This window comes from Halichoerus grypus, chromosome 8 (assembly GCF_964656455.1).
Source record: "Halichoerus grypus chromosome 8, mHalGry1.hap1.1, whole genome shotgun sequence".
Taxonomy (NCBI): domain Eukaryota; kingdom Metazoa; phylum Chordata; class Mammalia; order Carnivora; family Phocidae; genus Halichoerus; species Halichoerus grypus.
In genome coordinates, this window is record NC_135719.1 from 95,308,986 (window position 1) to 95,332,283 (window position 23,298).

Sequence of the window (23,298 nt, forward strand, 5' to 3'; positions counted from 1 at the left end):
TCTTCTGTCTTCAATCCTTCATTGCATATTGAGAATAAACTATGTTCCAGGCACTGTTCTAGAGACGAGATGTGTAAGTGGAAAAAACAAAGATCCTTGGCCTTGACTAACTTACATTTTACCTTCTCTACTGGTTCATTTGTCTTAGATTTTCTTCAAATGATTAAATTCACCTCATCTACCCACCTACCCACCTCCCAAATATTGTGTCTGTTGCTACCTGCCTCTTCTCTTCATCATTAAATTACTGAAAAGGGTATTTTCATGGAAGTAGGGAAACAATACCTTAAGAATGAAATATATAAAAAATAACCCGAGTAGAAAGAAATAAACACTGTGATGGCCACCAAGTAAAATGCCCATAGGCCACACAGCTTCGCATTGGTCCCTTCACTTCCTGCAGCAACCTGCTTCTCTTGATGTGAAAGTAGACCAACATTCAGAGAAAGCACTTCCAAAAATGATGTACTTTCAGGGGATGTGATTCAACCCATTCAAACCTTAGAAACCAGGTGACAGCAACCTTTACTACCAAGTGGTTGAAGGCCAGAACAAAGATTATAAGTCATATGTTTCCAGGCCTCCAGCTCAAATCCAGTTCAAATTCTAAGGGAGAAATTGAGAAAGTGCCAAGTTAAAATAGAATAGGAAGTCAAGTCAAGGAGAATACACCCATAACTTCTCTTAGGCTAAAAGCAGGCCTCTATAGATGAACAATAAATAGGAAAACTTGAATACCACAACTGTGTGAAACAATTACAAAATGAATTAAATAAATGTGACATGAGCAAGACAAATGGAAAATACTTTGTTCAAAATATGCTTATAATGGAAGATATACAATTTTAAATAAATAAAGATTTTTTTACCTGTCATTTTGGTCAAGATTAAAAAGAGTAATGATCTTGTGTTGGAAAGAATAGAGGTTAAATATTACACACCATACACCATTGGTTGATAGGCATTACACATTAAAAGAGAGACAGAAAGAACAAAAAATAACTTGGGCTGGCTTAAGCAAAAATGGTGAAATTTATTAAAACGATGCGGGGTGTCATACAGAAATAAATAGCTGCAATGGATCCAGGAAACACAAGAGGTTAGAACTAGGAACTGGAAAGCTATAAGAAACACAGGTACTATTAAGTATTCTCATAACCTCTCCATTGGATCTAAATATATATATATATATATCTACGTGTATCTGAACTCAAATTCTGTGCATATATGGTCATGAGTAAAAAAGATGAAAAAATAGTGTATGTATATAGTACAATATTCACTTTTGCTCAATATTAAACAAAAGTGTTTTTTTTTCTTCCAAGATTTTATTTAAATTCAAGTTAGTTAACATTTGGTGTAGTATTGGTTTCAAGAGAATTTCGTGATTCATCACTTACATATAACACCCAGTGCTCATCACAAGTGTCCTCCCTAATTAATGCCCATCACCCATTTAACCCATCCCCCCCCACCTCCCCTCCAGCAACCCTCAGTTTTAAACAAAAGTCGTTTATTTGGGGTTTTTTTTAAGACGTATTTATTTAAAAAAGAGAGTGCATGCATGCAAGTCGGGGGAGGGGCAGAGGGCGAGAATCCCAAGCAGACTCCATGCTCAGCACAAAGCCCAACACAGGGCTCAATCTCTCGACCCTGAGATCACAACTGGAACAGAAATCAAAAGTTGGATGCTTAACAGACTGAGCCACATAGGCACCCCAAACAGAGGTGCTTTTAAGGTATATATTTATACTGCCAAAAATTCAGAAAAAAAATAATATTTGTGGTCTCTGATGGTAGAGCAGGTTTTAGGCAATTTTAAATGTTTTTCTTTTGCATCTCTATATTTTTTAAGTTTTTCAAATGTACTGATATTTATTCTATTTTACCATAAAAAACAACAACAACAACAAAAAACCCTTCCCAGTGGAGACTTTTCCTTCTCCCATCTCCCCATGCAGCTGTTGGGGTGAGGGGAGGAAATGTCTGCATTCCCCTTATTTCCTACTGCCTCAAACCACGTATTGACCCAATACCAAATCTTGTCAACTGAACCTCTTTGGAATTCTATACCGATCACTTATACCATCCTATTTCCACTACTATCTGCTATCTGGAAAGAGAGTTTCCTTTTTTTCTATTATTTTACCATGGTAATTCAGTCTTCTAGTGCAATTGCTGGGTAATAAGATAATTCTATGTTTAACTTTTAGAGGAACCTCCAAACTGTTCTCCAGAGTGGCTGCACCCATTTGCATTCCTACCAACAGTGTAAGGGTTCCCCTGGCTCTGCATCCTCACCAACACCTGTTGTTTCCTGTGTTGTTAATTTTAGCCATTGTGATGGTGTGAGGTGGTATCTCATTGTGGTTTTGATTTGTATTTCCCTGATGATGAGTGATGATGAGCATCTTTTCATGTGTCTGTAGCCATTTGGATGTCTTCCTTGGAAAAATATCTATTCAGATCTTCTGCCCATTTCTTACTTTCTTTTTTTTTTTTTTTTTTTTACTGGACTGTTTGGGTTTTGGGTGTTGAGTTTGATAAGTTCTTTATAGATTTTGGATACTAACCCTTTTCCAAATAGGTGATTTGCAAATATCTTCTCCTATCCCATAGGCTGCCTTTTAGTTTTGTTGACTCTTTCCTTCACTGTGGAGAAGCTTTTTATCTTGATAAAGTCCCAGTAGTTCATTTTTGCTTTGGTTTCCCTTGCCTCCGAAGATGTGTCTGGTAAGAAGTTGCTGTGGCCGAGATCAAAGAGGTTGCTGCCTGTGTTCTCCTCTAGGATTTTGATGGTTTTCCTGTCTCACATTGAGGTCTTTCAGCCATCTTGAATTTATTTTTGTGTATGGTGTAAGAAAGTGGTCCAGGTTCTTTCTTCCGCATGTGGCCGTCCAGTTTTCCCAACACCATTTGTTGAAGAGACTGTCTTTTTTCCACTGGATATTCTTTTCTGCTTTGCCAAAGATTAATTGACCATATAGTTGTGGGTCCATTTCTGGGTTCTCTATTCTGATCCACTGATCTATGTGTCTGTATTTGTGCCAGGACCATACTGTCTTGATGACTACAGCTTTGTACTGTAGCTTGAAGTCCAGAATTGTGGTATCTCCAGCTTTGCTTCTTTTCTTTTTGGAGACTGCTTTGGCTCTTTGGGGTCCGTTTTGGTTCCATACAAATTTTAGGATTGTTGTAGCTCTGTGAAAAATGCCATTTTGGTATATATGGTATTTTGATAGGGACTGCATTAAATGTGTAGATTGTGTTGGGTAGTAGAGACATTTTAACAATGTTTGTCCTGCCAATCCATGAGCATGGAATTTTTTCCCATTTCTTTGTGTCCTCTTTAGTTGCTTTCTTTCATAAATGTTCTAGAGTTTTCAGAGTACAGATCTTCTACCTCTTTAGCTAGGTTTATTCCTAGGTGTCTTATGGACTTTGGCGCAACTGCAAATAGGATTGGTTCCTTGATTTCTTTTTCTGCTGCTTCGTTATTGGTGTCTAGAAATGCAACAGATTTCTGCACATTGATTTTATATCTTGCAACTTTGCTGAATTCGTGTATCCGTTCTAGCAATTTTTTGGTGGCGTCTTTCGGGGTTTCCACATAGAGTATCATGTTGTTTGGAAATAGTGAAAGTTTGACTTCTTCCTTGCCGATCTGGATGCCTTTTCTTTTTGCTGTCTGATTGCTGAGGCTAGGACTTCCAGTACTGTGTTAAATAGTCATAGCGAGAGTGGACATCCCTGTCTTGTTCCTGACCATAGAGGAAAAGCTCACAGTTTCTCCCCATTGAGGATGATATCAGCTGTGGGTCTTTCGCATGTGGCCTTTATGATGTTGAGGCATGTTCCATCTATCCCTATGTTGTTGAGGGATTTTATCAAGAATGGATGCTGGATTTTGTCAAATGCTTTTTCTTCATCTATTGACAGGATCATATGGTGCTTATCCTTTCTTTTATTAATGTGGTGTATTATGTTGATTGATTTGCAAATATTGAACCATCCCTGCGGCCCAGGAATAAATCCCACTTGATCGTGGTGAATGATTCTTTTAATGTACTGTTGGATTTGATTTGCTAGGGTTATTGAGAATTTTTGCATCCATGTTCATCAGGGATGGTGGCTTGTCATTCTCCTTTTTAGTGGGGTCTTTGTCTGGCTTTGGAATTGAGGTAATGGGGGCCTTGTAGAAGGAGTTTGGAAGTTTTCCCTCCATTTCTATTTTTGGAGCGGTTTGAGAAGAATAGGTATTAATTCTTCTTTAAGTGTCTGGTAGAATTCCTCCGGAAAGCCATCTGGCCCAGGACTTTTGTTTGTTGGGAGATTTCTGATTATTGATTCAATTTCTTTGCTGGTTATGGGTCTGTTCAAATTTTCTATTTCTTCCTGTTTCAGACTGGGTAGTTTGTATGTTTCTAGGAATTTGTCCATTTCTTCCACATTGCCTAGTTTGTGGGCATATAATTTTTCATAATATTCTCTTATAATTGTGTTTGTGTGCTGTTGGTTGTTATTTCTCCTCTCTCATTTGTGATTTTATCTATTTGGGTCCTCTCTCTTTTCTTTTGTTAAGTCTGGCTAGGAAGCTGCAGTTTCAAAGTAGTTCTTGTCTTCAGGGAGTCTGCAAGGTTAAAACTCTTTCCATAATAATACTAAGACTCTTCTTTCCCTTTTTCCAGATGTTACATGATGTGATGGCATAGTTGCTCTAATGTTAACATATGGTGAGTTTATTATGATTTTTAAATAAGTAAATTGATACATACTTCAATATTTCCTAAGTTTTAATTTCTAACATGGTAATAATTGATTGATACAAACAAAAGCTCTTTTGTTTATGGGGTCTTCCATAATCTTTAAGAGGGCAAAGGGATGCTGAGACCAAAAAGTTCAAATACTGCTTTTTAGAGTAATATAAGCAGTTATTTGAAAAAGTTAATGTTCATTCATTTATATTGTAAATGCACCTGTGGATATTTAGATATTATTTTCTGGGTCCTATATAGTTGCCACAAACTTGTGCTGTATTAGTATGTAAATACCTACTGTTCAGGTTTTTTTTTTTTTTTTTCAAGCATCTCTATTAAAATCATACATGATTCTTGTGACACATATTTACAGTTGATATCACTTGCCATTCATTATGAGATAATTAATTTGCCAACTTGAGGTTTTAAATAGTTGTGCATTCGTCATTGCAGATTGAAGTTCACCTTATAACAAATAGCTGTGAATCATTCTAAACAATTGATAACAAATAAGCTTTGAAGGCTTAAAATTGTGACAAATCTTTTCTGAATTTAGACATTTATCTTGATTTATCTGGATTATAATACTTTGTATCTGTAGATTGCTTGTATTTCTAAATTAATAGCTATATTTACTTCACTTAGGGAATCCACAAAAATGAGTAAGATTCTTCAAAACATGCTGGTGGAAGTAATTTAAGTTTAAGATAACAAAGATAGTGACATGTAAAAACTCTTTTAATGGTATAGTGTCAAGGTTTAAAAATTTTTCAGAGTTCCTGTGTTTCCAATATTTACACCAACATTTAGGATTTGAATAATGTTTATGTCAAGTGGCAATTGAAATAATTGTATAAGTATGGAAATTCATGTATAAGTTTATTTTGATTATAGAATATCAATAACATACTAATATTGAGCTAAATTATATGCTTGAAAATCTTGAAATATTGAATTATATGAATGCTCTTTTTAGATAGGCATTATAGACAAGGGAAAATAGTATACTTTGGGCAAGAAGATTATTGCAAATTGTAAAGCATTCAATTATATACATTTTCAATTATTATTAAAATGACTATAGTGAAAGTTTTATCACAAATATTTCCAAGTATCAAACTATTTTTGTATGTTGGAGGACATAACAAAAGCTATTTATTTAGTACTCTAAAAATTAATCTGAGTATATTAAGTAAAACCCCAGTTAACTGCCATGATAGGGTATTCTTTTGATTAATAGAACTTTTCACACGTCTATGAAAGCTTATGCCTTAATCATGACAACTTTTTTGCTTTGAAGATCTGAAGCTGAAAAAATGGAAAACCAGTGTCATGGAGTACATATGGAATTTACACAAACATTAATTAACTTTTTTTGTATAGGCACAGTATTCACATAATTTATATTAAAAAAAAAAAATCCAGAGTGAAAATCCTTCCTTCAGTCCTTTGCTTCAACCACCAGTTCCCTTACCTGGAGTCAACTTGGAGTCTTTGGTACAAGTCACCACCACCTTTTGTCTGGATTCCTGCAAAAGCATCCTAATGGATACCCCGCTTCCTCCTTTGCTCATATATTCTCCACACTGCAGCCAGAGTGGTGCTTTTAAACATGATCACATCATATCACTCTTCTCTGAAGACCCTTAGTAATTTCCTCTCTTATTCAAAGTAAAAGACAAAATCCTTACTAATGTTGAACAAGCCCTACAGAATCTGCTTCCTCCCCGCCCCCATTTACATGTGTGATATTCTTTCCTCCTTCCTCATAATATTCCATCATTCTGACTTCCTTATTTTGTTCCCTGCTCCTTTGCACTTGTTTCTTCTACCTGTAATGTGCTTACTCTGATATCTTCAGGCCTGTTCAGGCTTCTGAGCAGATATCTCCTTATCAGAAAGACTTTTTCCTGACCATTCTGACCACCCAGCATTCCCTAACCCCCTTCCCTGAATATTTTTCTCATAAAACTTCCATGGCTGTTTATAAATATACCCAGAATTTTTAAATTCAAATGTAGTGAGGCCAATAGATGAGAGAAGGTTGTCACTGAAAAAATAGTTTGTTACAGTTTGCAAGAGGAAGAGGCATTCAGTGCTATGCAGGGCCATATGGGGAAGGATGGTGGCAGTGGGGCTGCTGTCAGGATGCAGAAAGTGTGAAGGGAAAGCATGGGCTAGAGCCATTATTGTTTTTGTGGGAAGAAATGGGAAAGACAGAGCAAGCAGCAGAGCAAGTTTAGGATTGGATAGTTTGAATAATTTTGGCAGGCTCTAAGATATGCCTGGTCCCTAGATTCCAAACGGATTCTCAGGCCCTTACTAACTCTACTTGGATTATCAATGTAAGCATGAATTTTGTATTTTATACCTTTTATTTACCTGTTTTAAAGTTTATATAGTATTGTGACATTCCTTATTTACTTTTGACTTTCACAGCAATCCTACAAGGTCACTATTTCAGTTATCTCCATTTATAGCAACAAAGACAGCTCCAGGAGGACAAGTAATTTTGCCTGAGATTAGTGTAAGTGGCAGAGCTAGAACATGAATCATTTCCCCCCAACTTCTCTTCCTTATCATTCTTTTGCTTTAGAACTTCTTGTGGGTTTTCCTGGCTAATAGACAAAATTCAGCCACCTTAGCCGGCATTTAAGGCTTTTACTATTTGTTTCCTATCTATCTTTTTTTTTCTGCAAAGTTATGTCCTAGGCAAAGTGATCTCTGTACAGTAATTTGGACACACGGCACTTTGTCACCTCTGTACTTGTGTATGCTGTTCTCGCCACTGGGACTGTTCATCTTGACATGATTGATCATTCAAGGGCTACCTTTTCTGTGAACCATTTTCATTGCCTTCTCCCTCTGCCCACCCTAGCTGTATAGAAATTTCTCCTTTTTCTAAACTCTAACCTTTTTACCTAAAACTCATATAGCACTTAGAAAAACAATCTTGTAATAAATATAGTTACTTGTATTTTTTATTTTCCTGTGGGTTTATTTTATTGCTTATAGTTTCTTCTCTACAGTCGAAATCAGCACTGAAAAGTTTTTGTTAGCTGTGGCTTACTCCTCTACCTCCCAACATCAGCAAGTAGCACATTGCTTTGTATATATTCATACTTGATAAGTATGCATTGAATAAAACATTAATCTTTTGGGTGAATTGGGATATATTCATTGAGAATACAATATGCTATAATTAGCGGAAGCATTCATATGAAGATAAGTGGATTAATGAATTACTATAAGGCACTTAAGTTTTATTTGAGAACCTTCTGAAATCTCAGTGTGTCCCTGTATACTTGCATTTTAAATAATCCTTAATCAATTAAATAAGTGCCCTTTATACTCTTTGAATTTTAAAAATTTTATTATGTTATGTTAATCACCATACACTACATCATTAGTTTTTGATGTAGTGTTCCATGATTCATTGTTTGCGTGTAACACCCAGTGCTCCATTCAATACGTGCCCTCTTTAATACCCATCACCAGGCTAACCCATCTCCCCACCCCCCTCCCCTCTAGAACCCTCAGTTTGTTTTTTGAGCTACAAGCTACATTTCATATTTAACACCATTTGAAGTTTTAAGTAGTATTAAAGCCCAGCCCTTAACAGACAAAAGATACTTTGGGACTAGAAACATTGCAACATATGTTTTAAGATCCTTGTGATGTACCATGTATCATTATATTCCATATTTGTCATATCTTGCCACTTGCTGTGAATATCTCTATGTTACGTAAGATGCCACAATCAGTTGGGAAATTGGGAAGATACACTTACTGGACAAATTTGAAAAAAGGGTATTATTTCTAGAGCTATTTCACAATTTTCAGTGTTTGTTTTGCTAAATTGAGATGGGGTTGATATTTAGTACTTGTATTATTTTCTTACAGCTGTTGTAATAAATTACCACAAACTTGGTGGCTGGAAACATCAGAAGTTTATTCTCTTACAATTCTGGAGGCCTGAAGTCCAAAATATTTATCACTGGGCTGAAATTAAGGTGTTGGCAGGGTGACACACTCCCTCTGGAAGTTCTAGGAGAGAATACATTCTTTGCCTCTTCGAGCTTCTGTTGGCTGTCAGGATTCTCTGGCTTGCAGCCACATCACTCTAATCTTCAGGGTCAGCATCTTCAAATCTCTCTCTGCTCTGTCTTTATATCCTTCTTTTCTGTGTGTAGGCAAGTCTCCCTCTTTTTTTTTTTTTAAGATTTTATTTACTTATTTGACAGAGAGAGACACAGCGAGAGAAGGATCACAAGCAAGGGAGTGAGAGAGGGAGAAGCAGGCCCCCGGCTGAGCAGGGAGCCCCACACGGGGCCAGATCCCAGGACCCCGGAATCATGACCCGAGCGGAAGGCAGACGCTTAATGACTGAGCCACCCCCGCGCCCCTCAAGTTTCCCTCTTTTAAGGATACATGTAATGGCATTTAGGGTCCACCTGGATAATCCAGGATGATCTTTCCATCTCAAGCTCCTTAACTTCATCATATCTGCAATGACCTTTTTTCCTTATAAGGTAACATTTACAGGTTGATATCTCATTTGTGAGTTTGATTTGCATTTCTCTGATGACTAATGAAATTGAATACCTTTTCATATCTATATAGGCTATTCTTATGTGAATCATTTGCTCATATTTTTTCCTATTGGTTGTCTGTTTTCTTTTTATGAGAAATTGATTTGTAGTTGTGCAAATTCTTTGTTAGGTGGATGTGTTGCCAATATCTTTTCCACTCTGTGACTTGTCTTTTCATTTTCTTAGTTGTGTCTTTTGATGAGTGGAAGGTCTTAATTTTTTTTTAAAGATTTTTTATTTTTTATTAGAGAGAGTACAAGCAGGGGGAGTGGCAGGTAGAGGGAGAGGGAGAAGCAGGCTCCCCGCTCGGCAGGGAGCCCAATGTGAGTCTCGATCCCAGGACCCTGGAATCATGACCTGGGCCGAAGGCAGCCCCTTGACCGACTGGGAGCCACCCAGGTGCCCCTGGAAGGTCTTAATTTTTATGTAGTTCAATTTAACAATCATTTCTTTTATGATTAACACATTCCGTATCCTGTTTAAGAAATCTTTGCTTGCTCTGAGGTCATAAAGATGTAATTCAGGGGCGCCTGCCTTGCTCAGTCAGTAGAGCATGCCACTCTTGATCTCAGAGTTGTGAGTTCAAGCCCCACATTGGGTGTGGGGATTTCTTAAAAATAAAATCTTAAAAAAAGAGATGTATTCCAAATTTATCTTGGAAACTTTATTTTTAAATCACATTTAGCTTTATAATTCATGTAGAATCAATTTTTGCATATGGTGTGAGGTAAGGACAAGATTCACTTTTTCAGATGGATATGCACCATATTGTCTCCTTTTTCATAAATCAACTGGCCATATATGTACAAATTAATTTTGTTTTATAAAGTGATGTATGTGCTAGGAATTGTATTTGGTACTAATGATATAGCTAGAAATAATAGAGGTTATGTGTTCTGAAGATGGTCTTCATTGAATGAGGAAGATAATAAATGAGATAATAATGAAAAACACAGTAATCATATTAAAAGTTGTATGTTGTGAGTTAAGGGAATAAGTTTTTCTGTGAGGAGATGAGGAAAACTCTGCTAGAGGTGGCAGAATTTGAGCTGGGTCTTGAAAAATGAGTAGGAGTTTGATAAATGCATCCCATGTAGTAGGAAAAATAGTGAAAAGACACAGGATTGTCAAAGAGTATGTATTTATGTATTCATAAAATGGTGAGAAGTTTGCTCTAGGAAGAAGTGTGCAAGAAGGTGAGAGGGAGGAGGACAAGGGAGGACCAAGAGTTGATGGATACAAGGCTAGAACATTTTAGGCAGAGAAGATTACATGTGTAGAATTAAGTAATTATAAAGGAACATGGTATATTTATCAATGGTGAGAAATTCAGTATGGCTAGAAGATAGATTGTGTTTGCATGGGAGAGTGGTGTGAAGGAGCATCAGGGGAGAGATGAGGAGCTAATGAAGATGAGGATGAAATTTGGGTTGGGCTTTATTATGAAGGAAATTAGGGAGAAGGAAAGTTTCCAATCAGCAAGTAGTTTTAGGAAAACCATTTTAGGAAAATGAGCCTGGGGGCATAGAGGATAGATTAGAAGGTGGGAGATTGGTAGATGGAAATAAGAAAAATGAGGGTTGGCCAAGGGGTGGCAGTGGTGATGGTGAGACAGTGTCACATGTGGAACAAGTCGGATATATAGTCAAGAGGACTGGTGACCATGAATGGTGAGGAATAGGCAAGTGTGACAGATGACAAATTTATAGTTTGAAAGACTGAGTGAATGGTTACACTATCAAATGATAGAGGAAATATGAGGAGAAGGCTTAGTGGTAGCAAATAATAAATTTTCGACTTAATAGATTTGAGATGCTAGTGCATTAAGTAGTTGGTGACATCTAGGAAAATTAAAAATATGTGTGTGGAACTCAAGAGGGAGGTAGGGAGGTCAAGGCTCTAAGTATATATTTGAGAACCATCAGCACAGAGAAGACACTTGAAGCCATAGGAATGGATGAAGTCATCCAAGGAGAGTAAAAGGAGGATTAAGAAAATAAGTCTAGAGTCAATTCAGAGTAACTTGAACACCTAAGAGGAGTAGAGGAAAATGAGTCTGCCCCATCTGTGGTTTCTAATTTTCAACAATAGCATTATTTCTTGTGTAATATAAAATAAAATGAAAAGAAACAATAGGTATGAAATTTAGGAAAAACAAGAAAGAGTTATGTCAAGAAGTTAGGGATGTTCACAGCTTTAGATGACACACAAAGTAAAAATAAACCATATAATTTGTTAATGAACTTCCCTTTTCCTTTTCCTTTGCCTTTATTGGGATAATGTATGTATAGGGTTCAAAAAATCAAATATGCTTTACATAAAAGCATTTGATAAAAAGCAACAGTTTTTCTTCCTGCCCAGATCCCCATTTCTCAAAAGCAGCCTATGTTTAACTCTGTTTTTTTTAGTTGTAAAATGTCTAAATATAAGTATGCTTGTTCCTCTGTATTTTGATTTACCTACTTTAGATCGTGACTGTTGTGCTTGGCAGAATTCTAACATGGCTTCAAAGATTCTCTCCATGGTTTGCATGCCTTGTATAGTCCTTTTCCCTTGAGAGTTGGTTATGCCTGTGAACATTATGAGCTGTTACTCTAATGATTAGGTTATTAGTCAGTTGACTTTTAGTTAATGCAAAGATTATCCTGGGTGACCTATTCAGATGAGCACTTTAAAAAGGGACCAGGCCTTTCAAAAAAAAATTCTCCTACCAGACTTGAAGAAGAAAGCGGTCATATTTTGAGAGAAGAGGGCCATCTGGCTAGGACCTAGCTGTGGAAAGCAAACGCTGGCTGACAGAAGCAAGAAATCGGGGACTTCAGTCAAACTGCAAGATGATGAATTTTGTCAACCGTTAGAGAGTTTGGAAAAGGGCTCCAAGCCTCAGATGTGATTGCAGCCCTGGCTGACACCTTGGTTTCAGCCTGATGAGATCCAGAGCAGAGGATCCAGCTAACCTGTGCCCAGACTCCTGATCCACAGAAAATTGTGAGATAATAAATTTGTGTTGTTTTAAACTGATAAATTTGTAAGAAGTTGTCATGCAGAAATAGAACACTAATACAAATTTTAACTTCCAATGAAAAGATATAATTTATTTACTTTTTCTCTTCTTCATTTCCCCTCTCATTATTTAAATGTTGTAATGACTTTAGTTCTTCAAATGGTTTATTTTGTTTGTTTCACTGCTATTTCTTATTCTTTTAAATTTTAGTTAAAATTTTGATTCCTATTAATGTGGAAGAAGGATATTAACAATTGTACTCTTTTTTTCCTCCTGATTTCTGCCTTTCACCTAGAGTGAGACATAGTGAAGCCTGCTGGTAGGAGAACCCTGGCTCTAGTCTGGGGCATCTAAGGATTGTGCAGCTGCACAGTGATGGAAATATTGTGTAATAAAAACACAGTACACCTGCTCAGAGTGAATTATTATTAATCTATAAGGGATGTGAGTTAATTGAAAAAGGGTATATGCTCTTGCCAGTTGATAAAACTCGGCTGGGTTTCTGAGGGATGCTCTGCCCTGCCTGTTGAGACCATCCCCTGAGATGCTTAGGGAAGACAAGTAAAAGCTGCCAGGAAAAGGCTAAGGGAAATTAAGTGTAGAAACTCTGCCTAGGAGGCTTAAGGATAATTTAAGTTTATCAGATGTTGAGAGACTTAGGTATAATTTAATGCTGGGAAGATAAACAACAGTTTCATCTAATTGGGAAGCCCCACTATCATTGGGTTTTCTGATCCTCTTCAATCTGCTTGAATATTTGCTGTTAAGGAAGATGTATTTTATAGAGAGATCTTTGGAAGTGTGGTAATGTCTTGCAACACTACCTTCTATGCATTCCAGGTTATTACCATTGAGTCTCTTCTATAACCCAAATTGTGTTCTGGGTTTAGTTTAGATTGAATAGAAAAGTTTAAAAATGATAAACAGTATTTCCAATGTTATGAACCTGTCACTGTGTTTGAGTTGCAAGTAGAAGAAACCAATTTTAGTCACCTTAAGCAAAAGAGCTTTTTTTGGTTGGGAAGGATCTCAGTCCCCAGGATTGACGGAAAGTGTGGAGAACCCAGCTCAGAAACATGGTGCTATAACTAAAGTAAATGTATGGGAGATTGAAGAACTAGGATAGGGAATCTGAAAGGCTGCACCAATTTTAGTCACCTTAAGCAAAAGAGCTTTTTTTGGTTGGGAAGGATCTCAGTCCCCAGGATTGACGGAAAGTGTGGAGAACCCAGCTCAGAAACATGGTGCTATAACTAAAGTAAATGTATGGGAGATTGAAGAACTAGGATAGGGAATCTGAAAGGCTGCAAAGGATTTCACAGTGTTTCCACTTGCCTGCAAAGTTTCTCCACCTTGTCCAATTAATTTCAGATCCAGTGTTCAGAATATTATTATAATATTATTTCTCTTTACTTGTGTCTATGTAATAATGGGGTGGTAGGTAGAAGAAGAATCTCACCTCTCAGAGGGACTCTTCAGGGACTTCTTTGAATTTCATCAAAGGTTGAGAGTAGGACGCATTGATTACAGTTCCACCAAGACTGTACCCCGTGAAAGAGCAAGTTTCCCAAAGGAGATGGCGGAATTGTTGGCAAGGATGCCTGGATGCCGGGCAGTGGAAAAAAGTTCTGAGGATCACATGGTGTTTAGAATTTGCAAGCCTGAAGGGAATCTAGGTCCTTTTCAGGGCTGCGAAAGGCTAAACTGAAAAAGGATGTGGGGGGAAAGCAGGGATGTCATCAAACATTAAGCTAGACTAAGAAAAGCAATGTCCTTATTCACTAAGCTAGATCAAAAAAGCACCTCTAAATCTGGGAATTTAGACCTTTCTGCTTTAAAATGGTCATAATCCAAGTCGTAAAGGGAGATGGGAGAGGATTTCACAGTGTTTCCACTTGCCTGCAAAGTTTCTCCACCTTGTCCAATTAATTTCAGATCCAGTGTTCAGAATATTATTATAATATTATTTCTCTTTACTTGTGTCTATGTAATAAGTCTTGTCTATGTTCTTTTCTATATCCAATTAAATGAAGAATGGGACATACTCTGTTTATTCCTGATTGCTTTCTGACCAGAAACCATGCCTTCCTTGTTCGTTGTTGTTCGTTGTTATTCCTCCTAACGTTCTTCTACTCTGTTGTAGAAAGTGCTACTTGGATTGCAAAGTACCCCTCTTCAAGTTACAAAATGTATAGGAAACTGCTTTCTGAATTTCTAAGAGCTTGTTTTTTCAGACCAGTTCTTCACTGGGACAATTAAAGCTGAGATTTGATAATTATCTTGATACTTGAATAGGAAAATTCTCTTGCCTCAATTACATAAAAGTGGATTACTTTGCTATAATTTGGACAGCTGTGTTTGTTCTTCTCATCACTTGGCCACTCAGGTCCTTTGCATAAGTTTCTTTAGAAGGACGGTAGATGCTGAAGAGGGCAGCATCCTTTCAGAGATTGTGAACATCCAGTTGGGATGTGGTTGTGTTGTAAGCCTGAGAGATGGTTACCATGAAGATAATGTGACTGGCTTTTCTATCATCACTTAAAAAATAATTATGTGCTTGACTGCTACTTGAGGAAAGAAAATATTCTCAAATTAGATTTTCCTTTCCATTTAAAAGTGGAAACCTTTCCTAATTGCTCAAGAAAAGTGAAGTCTGTATGATTCCTTTAGGCACATATAAGCCTAGATGTGGAAGACTTAGTAGTTTTATCTAACTGCTTATTTAAAAGTCAGTAAAAACTTAGTAAAGATATATATGATTAGATTATAATGTTCTAGGTTTTTCAGCTTTATAATTAAAGTGTCTGTGTTGAAATTTGTTTCAATGATATTAGGGAAAAGAAAAAGTTCTTTTGGGGATGGGGCAAGAGAATTGATTCCTTCTTTAGCAGGTTTCTCTCACTTTTGTGCCTTTTTCCTTTTGAGCCAATTTTTTTTCTTTTTCCTTTAGAGAAACCTGAAGTTCATCCTTATTTTTCCTTTCTGTCTCATATTCCACAGCCATCAACTCCTGTCTCATATATATCTCTGAAAACCATCCCATTCACTGCTTTCCCACTGCCCAAGTTCAGACTTGCACCATCTATTTTGGAGACAACAGTTTCCATTCTTGACGTCTTCCATCTCAATTCACCTTTCCTATTGCCACCAGAATTATTGTCGTAAAATGCAAAACTCTCTTGCTTAAAACCCTTCTGCAGTTCTCTTTCAATTGTGGATTAAAACCCAAACATAGGATCATAAGGTCCTCAGTGATATATCTTCTGCACAGTTTTCTTTCTCACCAACCACTCCTATCCACACATGTTCCAGGAACACTGAACTGTTGGGTGTCAAATCCAAAAAAATCATTGCCAAGACCAATGTCAAGGAGCTTACCAACTGCATATGTTTTCTTCTAGGAGCTTTATGATTTCAGGTCTTACACTGAAGTCTTTAATCTGTTTTGAGTTAATTTTTGTGTATGGTATAAGACAGTGATCCAGTTTTATTCTTTTGCATGTGGCTGTCCGGTTTTCCAGCACCACTTATTAAAGAGACTTTTCCTTTCCTCTTGTGTTTTCTTGGTTTTTGTCATAAATTGGTTGACCATATATGCATGGGTTTATTTCTGGGCTCTCTTTTCTATTCTGTTGATCTATGTGTCTGTTTTTGTGCCAATATCATAACATTATCGCTTTGTAATGTAGTTTGAAATCAGTGAGTATAATGCCTCCAACATTGTTCTTCTTTCTCAAGATTGCTTTGGCTATTTGGGGTCTCTTATGGTTCTACACAAATTTTAGGATTGTTTGTTCTAGTTCCGTGAAAAATGCCATTGGAATTTTGATAGGAATTGCATTGAATCTATAGATTGCTTTGGATTGTATGGACATTTTAAAATATTAATTTTCCAATTCATGAGCACAGAATGCGTTTTCATCTATTTGTGTCTTCAGTTTTTTTTCTTAATGTCTTACAGTTTTCAGTGTAGAGGTTTTTTATCTCCTTGGTTATATTTATTTCTGGATATTTTATTCTTTTTGATGTAATCATAAATGGGATTGTTTTCTAAATTTTTCATTATTTTTTTTAAAGATTTTATTTATTTGACAGAGAGAGACACAGCGAGAGAGGGAACACAAGCAGGGGAAGAGGGGGAGGGAGAAGCAGGCTTCCCGCTGATCAGGGAGCCCGATGCGGGGCTCAATCCCAGGACCCTGGGACCATGACCTGAGCCGAAGGCAGATGCTTAATGACTGAGCCACCCAGACGCCCCTAAATTTTTCATTCTGATAATTCATTACTAGTGTATAGGAATGCAGCAGACTTTTGTTAATTAATTTTGTATCCAAAACTTTACTGAATTCATTTGTTAGTTTTACCAGCTTTTTGGTGGAGTCTTTAGGGTTTTCTATATATAATAATCATGTCATCTGCAAATGCAAGTGAGAGTTTTACTTCTTGTATTTCTTTTTCTTGCCTAATTGCTCTGGTCAGGACTTCCAGTACCATGCTGAATAAAAATGGTGTTAATTCTTTTTTTTTTTTTAAGATTTTATTTATTTATTTGACAGAGAGATAGAGAGCACAAGTAGGCAGAGCAGCAGGCAGAGAGAGAGGGAGAAGCAGGCTCTCCACTGAGCAGGGAGCCCAACATGGGGCTCAATCCCAGGACCCTGGGATCATGACCTCAGCTGAAGGCAGACACTTAACGACTGAGCCACCCAGGCACCCAAAATGGTGTTAATTCTTAAATGTTTGGTAGAATCCGCCAGTAAAGTCATCTGGTCTTTGACTTTTTGGACTTCTTAATTACCAATTTGATCTCTTTACTCATTACTTGTCTGTTCACATTTTCTGTTTCTTCATGATTCAGTTTTGGTGGGTTGTGTTTCTAGGAATTCATTAATTTGGCCTAGGTTATTCAGTTTCTTAGAGTACAATTTTTCATAGTATTCTCTTATAATCCTTTTTGTTTCCATGGCATCTGTGTTAATGTTCCTCTTTTGCTTATGATTTTAGTTATTTGAGTCTCCTCTTTTATTAATCTAGCTAATAATCTGTCAATTTTGTTAATTATTTTTAAAACCAGCTCTTTTGTTGATTTTGTCCTTTGTTTTTCTATTCTTTTATTTTGTTTATGTCTGCTCCAAACTTTATTTTATTCTTCCTTCTGCTGATTTTGGGTTTAGTTTGTTCTTCTTTTTCTAATTTCTTGAGGTGTTTAAACTAGGTTGTTGATTTGAGATATTTCTTTTTTTAATGCATGCATTTACATCTATAAACTTTAGCACTGCATTCACTGCATCTCATAAGTTTTGCTTTTTCATTTGTGTAAAGGTATTTTCTAATTTCCCTTGTGATTTCTTCTTTGACCCACTGGTTGCTTAAGAATGTGTTAATTTCCGTATATGTGGATTTTCCAGTTTTCCTTGTGCTATTGATTTCTAGTTTAATTTCATTATGATTGAAAAAGATACTTGTATGATTACAATCTTCTTGAATTTGTTAAGACTTGTTTTGTGGCCTACTATGGTCTATCCTGGAGAAGGATCTCTGTTCACTTGAGAATATGTATTCTGCTGCTGTTGGATGGAATGTTCTTTATGTATCCTAGATTCATCTGTTATAACATGTATTATAAGTCCAATGTTTCCTTATTGATTTTCTGTCTGGTGGTTCTATACATTATTGAAAGTGGGGTATTGCTTTGTATTCTCCCTTCAATCTGTCTTTGCTTTATACATTTAGGAGCTCTGAGATTTGGTGCATAAATATTTAGAATTGTTATATCTTCTTGGTCAACTTTTGTATAATGTCATTCTTGGTCTCTTGTTAACAGCTTTGATTTAAAGTCTGTTTTGTCTGATGTTAGTATAGGCACTCCTGCTTTCTTTTGGTTGCCATTTGCATGGATTTTTTTTAATCCTTTCACTTTCAGCTTATGAATGTCTTTGTATCTAAAATGAGTCTCTTGTTAAAAATGTAATGATCCGAAGTGGCACATGCATCCTGATGTTTATAGCAGCAATGTCCACAATAGCCAAACTATGGAAAGAGCCAAGATGTCCATTCACAGATGAATGGATAAAGAAGATGTGGTATATATATACAATGGAATATTACTCAACCATCAGAAAGGATGAGTACTTACCATTTACATTGACATGGATGGAACTGGAGGGTATTATGCTGAGTGAAATAAGCCAATCAGATAAAGACAATTATATGGTTTCACTCATATGTGGAATATAAGAAACAGTGCAGAAGATCATAGAGGAAGGGAGGAAAAACTGAATGGGAAGTTATCAGAGAGGGAGACAATGAGAAACTCTTAACTATAGGAAACAAATTGAGGGTTGCTGGAGGGGAGGTGGGTGGGGGGATGGGGTAACTGGGTGATGCTCATTAAGGAGGGCACGTGATGTGATGAGCACTGGGTGTTATATGCAACTGATGAATTCTTGAACTCTACATATAGTACATTATATTGAACTAATGATGTACTATATGTTGGTTAATTGAATTTAAATAAAAAAATAAAGAGTCTCTTGTAATCAGTATATAATTGGATCTTTTAAAAAAATCCATTCAGGGGCACCTGGGTGGCTCAGTCGTTAAGCGTCTGCCTTCGGCTCAGGTCATGATCCCAGGGTCCTGGGATCGAGTCCCACATCGGGCTCCCTGCTCAGCAGGAAGCCTGCTTCTCCCACTCCCACTCCCCCTGCTTGTGTTCCTGCTCTCACTGTCTCTCTCTCTGTCAAATAAATAAATAAAATCTTTAAAAAAAAAAAATCCATTCAGCCAATTTATGTCATTTGATAGGAATTTAATCCATTTACATTAATTACTGATAAGGAAAGATTTAATATTGCTAATTTTGTTAATTGTTTTCTGTGTATCTTTTTTGTTTATTTAGAGGAGAAGAGAGGAAAGCGGAGAGGGAAAGGGAAAGAGAGATTATTATTATTATTTTTTAAAGATTTTATTTATTTATTTGAGAGAGAAGAGAGAGAGCATGAGCGGGGTGAAGGGCAGAGGGAAAAGCAGACTCCTCGCTGAGCAGGGAGCCCGATGCAGGGCTTGATGCTGGAACTCCGGGATCGTGATCTGAGGCAGTCGCTTAACCAACTGAGCCACCCGGGCGCCTTGGAAAGAGAGATTATTAAGCAGGCTTGATCTCAGGACACTGAGATCATAACCTGAGCAGAAATCAAGAGTCAGAGGCTTAACCAACTAAGTCAACTAAGTAGCCAACTAAGCGTCCCGGTTTTTTGTATATCTTGTACATTTTTTTCCTCTTCTTTCCTGTCTTTCTTCCTGTGTTTCACTGACTTTGGTAATGATGTGTTTTGATTCCTTTCTCATTTCCTCTGGTGTATATTTTATAGGTATTTTCTTTGTGATCACCATTCCAATTATATAAAAAATCTTAAAGTTATAGCTTCTATTTTAAACTGATAACAACTTCAATTACATACAAATAGCCTTTACTGTTCCACCCCCCTTTTTTGTTATTGTCACAAATCACATCTTTATATATTATATACTCATTGACATAGACTTATGGTTAAAAAAAATGTTTTTGTCCTTTAAACTCTATGCTCCAAAATTACAATAGGTCAGGCTACTGTATTAGTCCATATATTTACCTTTACTGGAGAATCTTGTTTATTTCATATGGCTTTGTGTTACTGTCTATTGTCCATATGTTTCAACTTGAATAACTCCCTTTAGCATTTCTTGTCAAACAGGTTTATTGGTAATGAATTCCCTCAGCTTTTGTTTAGGAACATCTTAATATCTTCTTTCTTTAAAATTGAGATGTATTTGAGGGGCACCTAGGTGGCTCATTAGGTTAAGCATCTGCCTTGGCATCAGGTCATGATCCCAGTCTCCTGGGATTGAGCCCCACATTGGGCTCCCTGCTTAGTGGGGAGTCTGCTTCTCCCTCTCCCTCTGCCCCTCCCCACTGCTAGTGCTGTCTCTCAAATAAATAAAATCTTTTAAAAAATAAAATTGAAATCTATTTGCCATATAATATTGTATTAGTTTCAGGTGTACAGCATTATGATCCAATATTTGTATACATTGTGAAATGATCATCACAATAAGTTAATATCTCTCCTTATTTTTTTTTTAAGATTATTTTTATTTATTTGACAGAGAGAATGAGAGAACGAGCAGCTTCCAAGATTGTCTCTTGTACCTTCTTTTGCAGCTTCCAAGATTATCTTTTGGTCTTTTACTTTAGACAGTTTGGTTATAATATGTCTTTGTGTGGTTCTTTTTGGATTTATTCTAGTTAGAGTTTTTTGAGATTTTAAAATTTGTGTGTCCATTTCTTTCTTCAGATTTGGGAAGTTTGGCCCATTATTTTTTCAAATAAGCTATTTGCCTCTTTCTTTTTTCTCCTCCAAAGATTTCTATAATATATATGCTTATCTGCTTGTTAGTGTTCTATCAGTTTGTTAGGCTCTCTTCACTTTTTTTTTTTTCATTCTCTTTTCTTTTTGTTTCTTGGAATTGATGATTTGAAATGGCTTGTCTAAATTCTTTGATTTTTTCACCTGATCAAGTATGCTGTTCAAGTCCACTAATGAAATTTTCAGTTTAGTTATTGTATTTTCCAGCTCTAGAATTTGTGTTTGGTTCTTTTTTTTTTATAGTTTCTGTTTCTTTGTTTATGTTCTTATTTTGTTCATGCATTATTTTCTTGATTTCTTTTTTTTTTTGACGATTTTATTTATTTGACAGAGAGAGACACAGCAAGAGAGGGAACACAAGCAGGGAGAGTAGGAGAGGGAGAAGCAGGCTTCCCGCCGAGCAGGGAGCCCGATGTGAGGCTCGATCCCAGGACCCCGGGACCATGACCTGAGCCGAAGGCAGACGCTTAACGACTGAGCCACCCAGGCACCCCTATTTTCTTGATTTCATTTAGTTGTCTGTGTTCTTTTTTAGTTAACTGAACATCTATTTTGATATTTTAAATTCTTTGTCAGGCAGCTCTTGATCTGCATTTCTTTAGGATTGGTTTCTGGTATATTCTTTTGTACCTTTGATTGGGCTATGATTCTCTGTTTCTTTGTATGCCTTGTAATTTCTTATTGGATTTGGACATTTGAAAAAACAATCACCTCTCTCAGTCTTTGTGTACTGGCTTTGTACAGGGGAATACCTTTGCCAATCAGCCGGGTTAGAAGTTCTGACCTTTGAAACTTTTTCTGATCTCTTGCTCTTCCTGGCATGTGCCTGTGGAACTATAGCTTGAATGTTTTCAGCAGCTTCTGAACTCTGGTCTGGTCTTGTCAGCACTCAGAGTCAACTAAGACAGACACCATGACAGAAGCCTTTATACAAGGCAGAATTTTGAATGTGGAGTGTACTTCATATTTCCATGCTGAGGAAGGAGCTCTGGTATGGAGTTTCCTCCTGGATGCTCTGTACTATGCTGCATGGGGCAAGGGACATGGACAGGTGTGCCAAATGGTATAATTTTTCCTACTCCTGTCACTGGAATCTCTTCTTAGTTTTCCAGTAGCTTGGATGCTGTAGCTTTTTTACCTCTAGAGTTCTTACATAAGTATTCTGGTACATATATTTTTAAGTCAGTGTTTCTATGAAAGGAGAGCCAGTAGCCTTATAGTTCACCATATTCCTAGAAATAATATTTTAAAGCAAAATAATTATTTAGAATATAGGATCTATTGTCTATTAATAATGATCTCTTATTCTATTGTACTATTAAATAACATGTTTAGAAATTCATTTATTTTCATGTTTAGTTTATCCTGACCTGCACTTTTGCTGTATCAATTTATTTTAGGGGAAGACAGGCTCATCTTTGGGTTCCTTAAATTCCAATTAACTATTTTTTTTTTTTTTAAAGATTTTATTTATTTATTTGACAGAGAAAGACACAGTGAGAGAGGGAACACAAGCAGGGGGAGTGGGGGAGGGAGAAGCAGGCCTCCCGCGGAGCAGGGAGCCCGATGCGGGGCTCGATCCCAGGACCCTGGGATCATGACCTGAGCCGAAGGCAGACGCTTAACGACTGAGCCACCCAGGCGCCCCAATTCCAATTAACTATTTGCCTACACAGTACAAATATCATATTTTTTGATACTTAAATTTTTTAAAAAGAGATTATTTGTGTTCAGATAATAGGCTACCAAATAGGCTTTCTGTGCATATGTGTGTGTGGATGCATACATGTGTATATGTAATGAGGAGGCCAAGGGAAGAGTAGGGTCTTTCCTCCAGACTTACTACAAGTAGGATACCTGCATTTGGGACTAGTGGAAATAGGGTGTTTGTATGGAATTCATCTATGGATGCATTGAAAGCAGGGAAGAGTTAAGATTATAGGGTATGGTCTTTTGGAATTAGTAAATTATGAATAGTTATTTATTGCTTCTGTTTCTCACTGCCAAGGTCATTGTGTGATTATGCTAATAAAGGTGTATTTACTACTTACCTTAAGGTAACTGTTATGGGTTAAATTGTGTCATTTCCAAAAAAAGATACATTGGAGCCCTAACCCCAAGTACCTCTGACTGTGATCTTATTGGAGATAGGGTCCTTACAGAGGTAATTAAGTTAAAATGATGTCGTTAGGATAGACTTTAATCCAATATGACTGGTGTCCTTATAAAAAGGGGAATTTGGACATAGAGATAGACACACAGGGAGGGATATCATGTGAACATAAAAGTAGATGTTGGGGTGGTATGTTACAAACCAAGGGACAGCAAAGATTTCCAGGAAATCACTAAAAATTAGGTGACAGGTATGGAACAGATTGTTCCTCACAGCCTTCAGATGGAAACAACCCCATGGACACCTTGAACTAGACTTCTAGCCTCCAGACTTTGAGACCACAAATTTCTGTTTAAGCCACTCAATTTGTGGTATAGGAGTCCCAGGAAATGAATAAAGTAACCGCTTATATTATGTTGCATAG

At 36.8% G+C, this 23,298-nt stretch overlaps 1 long non-coding RNA gene across 1 annotated transcript in view; it reads left to right on the forward strand.

Moving 5' to 3' along the window:
* Nucleotides 1-23,298, forward strand: part of LOC118522646 (uncharacterized) — a 1,210,141-nt gene that overhangs the window by 63,700 nt on the left and 1,123,143 nt on the right. Inside the window, exon 4 of the long non-coding RNA XR_013440670.1 lies at nt 4,689-4,733. This is a non-coding gene — a long non-coding RNA (uncharacterized LOC118522646). The remainder of the gene's footprint in view (nt 1-4,688; nt 4,734-23,298) is intronic.